Raw genomic sequence first — 8,599 nt, forward strand, 5'->3', positions numbered from 1 at the left:
AGTAATAACCAACAAGTAATCTAGCTAACAATTCCAAAACTACTACCTTATAGACAAGTGTAAGGGGATAAAGAATATGTACATAAAGATATATGAGTGACTGATGGTACAGAGCGGCATAGGCAAGATACAGTAGATGGTATTGAGTGCAGTATATACATATGAGATGAGCATGTAAACAAAGTGGCATAGTTAAAGTGGCTAGTGATACATGTATTACATAAAGATGCAGTAGATGATATAGAGTACAGTATATACATATACATATGAGATGAATAATGTAGGGTATGTAAACATTATATTAGGTAGCATTGTTTAAAGTGGCTAGTGATATATTTTTACATCATTTCCCATCAATTCCCATTATTAAAGTGGCTGGAGTTGAGTCAGTGTGTTGGCAGTAGCCACTCAATGTTAGTGGTGGCTGCTTAACAGTCTGATGGCCTTGAGATAGAAGCTGTTTTTCAGTCTCTCGGTCCCAGCTTTGATGCACCTGTACTGACCTCGCCTTCTGGATGATAGCGGGGTGAACAGGCAGTGGCTCGGGTGGTTGTTGTCCTTGATGATCTTTATGGCCTTCCTGTGACATTGGGTGGTGTAGGTGTCCTGGAGGGCAGGTAGTTTGCCCCCGGTGATGCGTTGTGCAGACCTCACTACCCTCTGGAGAGCCTTACGGTTGTGGGCGGAGCAGTTGCCGTACCAGGCGGTGATACAGCCTGACAGGATGTTCTCGATTGTGCATCTGTAGAAGTTTGTGAGTGCTTTTGGTGACAAGCCGAATTTCTTCAGCCTCCTGAGGTTGAAGAGGCGCTGCTGCGCCTTCTTCACGATGCTGTCTGTGTGGGTGGACCAATTCAGTCTGTCTGTGATGTGTATGCCGAGGAACTTAAAACTTACTACCCTCTCCACTACTGTTCCATCGATGTGGATAGGGGGGTGTTCCCTCTGCTGTTTCCTGAAGTCCACAATCATCTCCTTAGTTTTGTTGACGTTGAGTGTGAGGTTATTTTCCTGACACCACACTCCGAGGGCCCTCACCTCCTCCCTGTAGGCCGTCTCGTCGTTGTTGGTAATCAAGCCTACCACTGTTGTGTCGTCCGCAAACTTGATGATTGAGTTGGAGGCGTGCGTGGCCACGCAGTCGTGGGTGAACAGGGAGTACAGGAGAGGGCTCAGAACGCACCCTTGTCGGGCCCCAGTGTTGAGGATCAGCGGGGAGGAGATGTTGTTGCCTACCCTCACCACCTGGGGGCGGCCCGTCAGGAAGTCCAGTACCCAGTTGCACAGGGTGGGGTCGAGACCCAGGGTCTCGAGCTTGATGACGAGCTTGGAGGGCACTATGGTGTTAAATGCCGAGCTGTAGTCGATGAACAGCATTCTCACATAGGTATTCCTCTTGTCCAGATGGGTTAGGGCTGTGTGCAGTGTGGTTGAGATTGCATCGTCTGTGGACCTATTTGGGCGGTAAGCAAATTGGAGTGGGTCTAGGGTGTCAGGTAGGGTGGAGGTGATATGGTCCTTGACTAGTCTCTCAAAGCACTTCATGATGACGGAAGTGAGTGCTACGGGGCGGTAGTCGTTTAGCTCAGTTACCTTAGCTTTCTTGGGAACAGGAACAATGGTGGCCCTCTTGAAGCATGTGGGAACAACAGACTGGGATAGGGATTGATTGAATATGTCCGTAAACACACCAGCCAGCTGGTCTGCGCATGCTCTGAGGGTGCGGCTGGGGATGCCGTCTGGGCCTGCAGCCTTGCGAGGGTTGACACGTTTAAATGTTTTCCTCACGTTGGCTGCAGTGAAGGTAAGCCCGCATCTTTCAGTTGCGGGCTGTGTCAGTGGCACTGTATTGTCCTCAAAGCGGGCAAAAAAGTTATCTAGTCTGCCTGGGAGCAAGACATCCTGGTCCGTGACTGGGCTGGTTTTCTTTTTGTACTCCGTGATTGACTGTAGACCCTGCCACATACCTCTTGTGTCTGAGCCGTTGAATTGAGATTCTACTTTGTCTCTATACTGACGCTTAGCTTGTTTGATTGCCTTGCGGAGGGAATAGTTACACTGTTTGTATTCAGTCATGTTTCCAGTCACCTTGCCCTGATTAAAAGCAGTGGTTCGGGCTTTCAGTTTCATGCGAATGCTGCCATCAATCCACGGTTTCTGGTTTGGGAATGTTTTAATCGTTGCTATGGGAACGACATCTTCAACGCACGTTCTAATGAACTCGCTCACCGAATCAGCGTATTCGTCAATGTTGTTGTCTGACGCAATACGAAACATATCCCAGTCCACGTGATGGAAGCAGTCTTGGAGTGTGGAATCAGATTGGTCGGACCAGCGTTGAACAGACCTCAGCGCGGGAGCTTCTTGTTTTAGTTTCTGTCTGTAGGCAGGGATCAACAAAATGGAGTCGTGGTCAGCTTTTACGAAAGGAGGGCGGGGCAGGGCCTTATATGCATCGCGGAAGTTAGAATAGCAGTGATCCAAGGTTTTTCCAGCCCTGGTTGCGCAATCGATATGCTGATAAAATTTAGGGAGTCTTGTTTTCAGATTAGCCTTGTTAAAATCCCCAGCTACAATGAATGCAGCCTCCGGATAAATGGATTCCAGTTTGCAAAGAGTCAAATAAAGTTCGTTCAGAGCCATCGATGTGTCTGCATGGGGGGGAATATATACGGCTGTGATTATAATCGAAGAGAATTCCCTTGGTAGATAATGCGGTCGACATTTGATTGTGAGGAATTCTAAATCAGGTGAACAGAAGGACTTGAGTACCTGTATGTTGTCATGATCACACCACGTCACGTTAGCCATGAAGCATACGCCCCCGCTCTTCTTACCAGAAAGATGTTTGTTTCTGTCTGCGCGATGCGTGGAGAAACCAGCTGGCTGCACCGATTCCGATAGCGTCTCTCCAGTGAGCCATGTTTCCGTGAAGCAAAGAACGTTACAGTCTCTGATGTCCCTCTGGAATGCTACCCTTGCTCGGATTTCATCAACCTTGTTGTCAAGAGACTGGACATTGGCGAGAAGAATGCTAGGGAGTGGTGCACGATGTGCCCGTCTCCGGAGTCTGACCAGAAGAACGCTCCGTTTCCCCCTTTTACGAAGTCGTTTTTTTGGGTCGCCGGCTGGGATCCATTCCGTTGTCCTGGGTGAAAGGCAGAAACCAGGATCCGCTTCGCGAAAGTCATATTCTTGGTCGTACTGATGGTGAGTTGACGCTGCTCTTATGTTCAGTAGTTCTTCTCGACTGTATGTAATGAAACCTAAGATGACCTGGGGTACTAATGTAAGAAATAACACGTAAAAAAAAACTAAAAACTGCATAGATTCCTAGGAACGCGAAGCGAGGCGGCCATCTCTGTCGGCGCCGGAAGTAAGATGTTGTCCTGTGTAGGGTGCTGTTTTTCAGATGGGATGTTAAACATGTTTCCTTACTCTCTGTGGTCCCCAAAGATCCCATAGCACTTATAGTAAGAGTAGGGGTGTTAACCCTGGTGTCTGCTCTCACACCATCATGGCCACCTAATCATCTCCAGCTTACAATTGGCTCATTTGTCCCTCTCTTCTCCCCTGTAACTATTCCCCAGGTTGGTGCTGTAAATTATAATGTGTTCTTAGTCAACTTACCTAATAAAAATGAAATGCTTATTTACCAACCTGAATGTATGATTATTGCTTTAAAATTGAAATCGCAATACAGCATGGATCATCAGCGCTGCAGATCTAGCCCAAAGTCTAACCCTGACTCTGACCCTGACTCTGACCCTGACTCTGACTCTGACTCTGACCCTAACTCTGACCCTGACTCTGACCCTGACTCTGACTCTGACCCTGACTCTGACCCTGACTCTGACCCTGACTCTGACCCTGACTCTGACCCTGATGAACTCAAATCAGTTCTATATCTTCTTGCCTAGTGTAATGCAATCAATTAAAATACATTGTTGCTCAGATCGACTACCTACCATGATGTCTGCAATGTGAATATTTCTCCAAAAAAAAAGAGATATCACATTTTGAAATGTGTGCTGTTCCTAGATGAAGTATGACCACAAGACCTTAGTATTACTTTCTGATACTGCATTTTTGCCTCAGGTCATGAGTAGAGAGTATTAAATGTGTCTCTTTGCTGTGGAAGGGTATGTCTGCTCTCCGGTGGATCTCAGCGGTACTCCTACTAAAACTGAGTACATCCTGAGTGAGTAAAAATATGTAAAAAAAAAAATATGTTAACATTTCAGTGTTACGGATTCCCCTGTGTTGGGGAATGGAGAGAAATGAAGAGGAACAATGCCACACCAGGCGCCATCAGTGGTACCAGCCCCCAGATTCACTCAACTAATTTCAGCAGAGGCTCCTCCAAGCCGTCGAGAGGGATGCAGCCAATCCTGATACTCACAGGAAGGAGGATGAAGAGACCCTCTTTGGCCTGAAGAGGTTGCCTCAGCAAAGAAGCAGTCAAGGTTAAAATTCATCAGATGCTTTTCAATGCCGAGTTCAATGGTATGTTTTTTTCTCCACAACACAGGTAGTGTCATAAGTATTGCGATAGTGAAGTAGGTAATTTTTACAGTATACTCATGTAGGCTAATTGATATTTCAGATCAAAGGATTAATATGAGGCCAATGTATAGCTGTTGTTTCTGGGTTAGAAAATATCCTAAAACAGTTTGCTTGTCTAAATATTTGCCTATATTCATAGAGTCATATTCATCTTTTGATCTGAAATACAAATTCCATGAGTAAACAGGAAAAATTACCAACTTTACCACACTGTTCCAATATTTACACCACTAACTACACTATACAAGCAGTATTTAGCTAACATAAATCTCACCTTCTATGGTGTTATATTATGTAATACTTGTATGTGTTGTTTTTCTCTTCCCTTCCAGAGATGGAGTGAATTTAGCCAACCAGCTCACAGGAAGGACAGGAAGAGGAGAGTAGTCTGGTTGTTATTTTGACCTTCTCCAATGGGTTTTGAGCGGGAGGTGAGGAGAGAGGACGCCAGAAATCAAGGAAATGCAACTGAGATTTTACAACCTTACTTATTCCGCGTCCTTGTTAGCAGATTCTCAATACTTAGGATAGCATTCATTAATAGCTGTACTTAGATTGCATGAAAATTGACTGAATTAAAACTGACACACTGGAAAATTCTGATGCGCTTGTTGTTCTTTTACAAGACTAAAGGTGAAATGTGTGTTTACCTGTATTGTGGCTACACATTTATTTTTAGTTTTTTCAGACACACACACCTCTCTTCCACTCCTCTCTGTACCTCAGATCTCCAGTGCACTGCCGTCTCTCTCGTTATGGCCATGTCTGAAGTTCCCCTACTATGTCTAGGCTTTATGAGTAGTCCCTGTATCTGTCTGCAGTTGTGACAAAAATACATGCTCTTGTTGTTCTCCTACAGATTACAGGTTACACATAAATGTTTGTATTTTCACATGCACATACACACACACACACACACACACACACACACACACACACACACACACACACACACACACACACACACACACACACACACACACACACGCCTTTCAATTGTTTTTATTTTTGTAACATTTTTACAACACACATAACTGCCATGTTCTGTCCTGTACTTGAATACCTTATTAAATTATGTTTTCATAGTCAGTTGTTTATTAATATCTCATTTAGAAATTAATCTGCGTATTTATTCCCTACACCTTTGCAGATCTAAGACAAGATCAAAGTAAAAACACATTCTCTTCCTAATAGTTTTTTTTCCCACCTGCATTTTGTCAGACCAGTGAAGATGGTGGTAAACTGCTCTGTTTGAATGGACCCTAGGTTTCCTTTTCCCATGTTATCATAGTATGTCGTATAACCTTAATTAGAGGTCCTGCTCACCTGATGTACCATGCCAGGTGTGTATAATACTGAAGTTAATGGGAGAGGTAAGGTGTGGTCTTTACTCCCAAATTTCACTTAAATATAACTTCCAAATGAAGAGAGACAAGGAGAAAAATGCTCTTTCACTCCACAGCATACTGCCATGGGATGAGAAGTAGGTGCTCAGCTTCTCCCTCACCTGGAGTGCCTGTCTGGGGGACTGGTTGGCACCTGCCCTGGTGACATCAGGTAGGTGACCATTTGGCGTGCCAGTCTCCATCCTGAGCAGCTCCTGGAATTGCCTCTGCAGTAGATGTGGAGAACACATGTGTCACGCAGGTGAAACAGTTTTTCTTCCTTCCCTCTCGCCCCTACCTGGGCTCGAACCAGGGACCCTCTGCACACATTGACAACAGCCACCCTCGAAGCATCGTTACCCATCTCTTCACAAATCCCACGGCCCTTGCAGAGCAAGGGAAAAAAACTACTTCAAGGTCTCAGAGCGAGTGAATCCCAAAGGCGCATTCAAAAACTAACCTTGCCCCGAATAAGGATTTAAAACCAACTTTGGGAAAAGTTATAGTCCAAATGAACATTCTGTAAAAGTACATCTCATGTCACATTGGGTCTATTAACTAGAGAACCCTTTAGCTAGCTAGGTTGCACATAAAATATATCTAATATCAATCAATTACGGTATCAAAGGCTTTACAAATTCACTAGAATTTAGCTTACCGGAGACAAATCACCAGGCGTTCAACAGGGTTAACTCCACTGCATGCTTTCTAGACTTCAACCATCTCTGGACCCACACAGACCTGCGCTTTCGGTGGTGCTGTACCCGGCCCAACAGCGCGATCAAAACCACTTTCCTCAACTGTTGGTCTCATTGTTGAAAGAGCCTACTCTGCTATCTTGACTATTTATTATTGCATTTCACTCCAAAACTATGCATTTTGGAGAGAAATTATATTATAGGCTCTCATAATACATTTTTAGATATCATCGACTAAATAGTATGTATTCAACTTGGCTAATAAATGAATAAAATATGTAAAGAACTTATGCAATCAAACTGTTTTTATTATGTAATTCCAGTTTGTTTACTGGATATGTGTGCAACAAAAATTCAACATTCACAATTTGCTGCTTTCTGTCAAGTGTACGTGTACAATTTGATGCATATGTAACAGGTGTAAAATATACTTTATGTATTTCACCGAAAATCCCTCATTTATTTTAATTTTATTTTAAGACGTATTAGATTACTTCCAAGAGTGAAATATTTGATTGTATTTATTTTCTAAATTGTGTTAATGCTGTGAAGTCATCAACCGGGAGCCATGCGTTTACTCCTCAGTTTGCTCAAAGCGTGATGAGGGGTTATGTATGCACATGTTCACAAGAAAGGACAAGCAAAAGTTATATCGTCACTGATTTAGTGTTGCATTACAGTTTCTAGGAATATATATTAATGTGAATGGGGATAATGTTCGAGTGCAACAACTAGACCAACTACCGTTAGTTTTGTTGCGGGAGAGTGTCTCTTTCAGGTGCAGACATCGTGAGTTTAAAAAATATATATTTTCTCACAGGTTTTCTGCACTGTCCTTTGTCTGGCAAATATACTTGTATGGAGTCCAGACGGCAGCATTGACTTTTGCCTTGTATTTGTATCCATTCCATGCAGGCATTAAAAGAGAGACAACCAGCAGAATTGTGTCCAGAACCTTGTCTTCCACCTACACCTTTCCAGAACACAATGCAGAAAGGTACCGGTACAGAACCTGTTACACATACATTTGATTTATCAAACGTATGCACCACACAGAACGCACTGTAACTCAACTCTGAAACCCCAGCGTTCCATTGGAAATTAATGTACTTCTGGTGTACCAAAACGCAAATAACACGGTGTGTTCGAAGCGTGGCGTAAAATAGAGGTCGCTTATATTTGTGACGCAGATCGCGCTGCAAGTCCTGCCTCTCCCATCTCCTCATTGGTTTAGAGAAGCAGGTACCCACGTGGCATCTCATTGGTTATACCCACGTGGGTGATTGAAAGACGAACTGTGTTGTCGGTCGTCGTGGTAATACCATGAACGTTTAGATGCCAATCACCATATAAGTTCAAAGAAGAAAGTACCCTGTTGACTCATCTGTAGGAAAGATGTGTTTCTCTTTTGGTCCATTCAACAACAGAGTGATACGAACATTGTTTCAGCAGGATGTTGTATCTATACCTTATGTCATGCCTTATTGGAATGGATTTATTTATAATATCTGTTGGAAAAAAGTTTGGATGTGGCCACACACATACCTACTTGTTAACAAAATTAAGGAAGTTTCCTTTAAAATGATTCATAAATATTATCCTGCCAACCACTATATGAAGAAGTTTAAGGAAAACATCAACTCAAATTGCTCATTTTGTAATGACCACCCAGAAACAGTGTTGCATTTTTTTGGCATTGTATTCATGTAAGAAAACTGTGGCAAGACATCAGTAGATTTATAATTGAACACATTTATGAAGATTTTACACTATTGTGGAGAGATTTACTGCTTGGATTCTTTACATACGATAGAAATAAGCTGAAACATTTTTATGTAATTAATTTCATTATTCTTTTGACCAAATTTCATATACACAAATGTAAATTTACTAACAAAAAAACACATTTTCTTACCCTACAAAAAGAAATTGAACTGTATTTTAAGACAT

This window comes from Oncorhynchus tshawytscha, linkage group LG28, assembly GCF_018296145.1.
Source record: "Oncorhynchus tshawytscha isolate Ot180627B linkage group LG28, Otsh_v2.0, whole genome shotgun sequence".
Classification (NCBI taxonomy): Eukaryota; Metazoa; Chordata; class Actinopteri; order Salmoniformes; family Salmonidae; genus Oncorhynchus; species Oncorhynchus tshawytscha.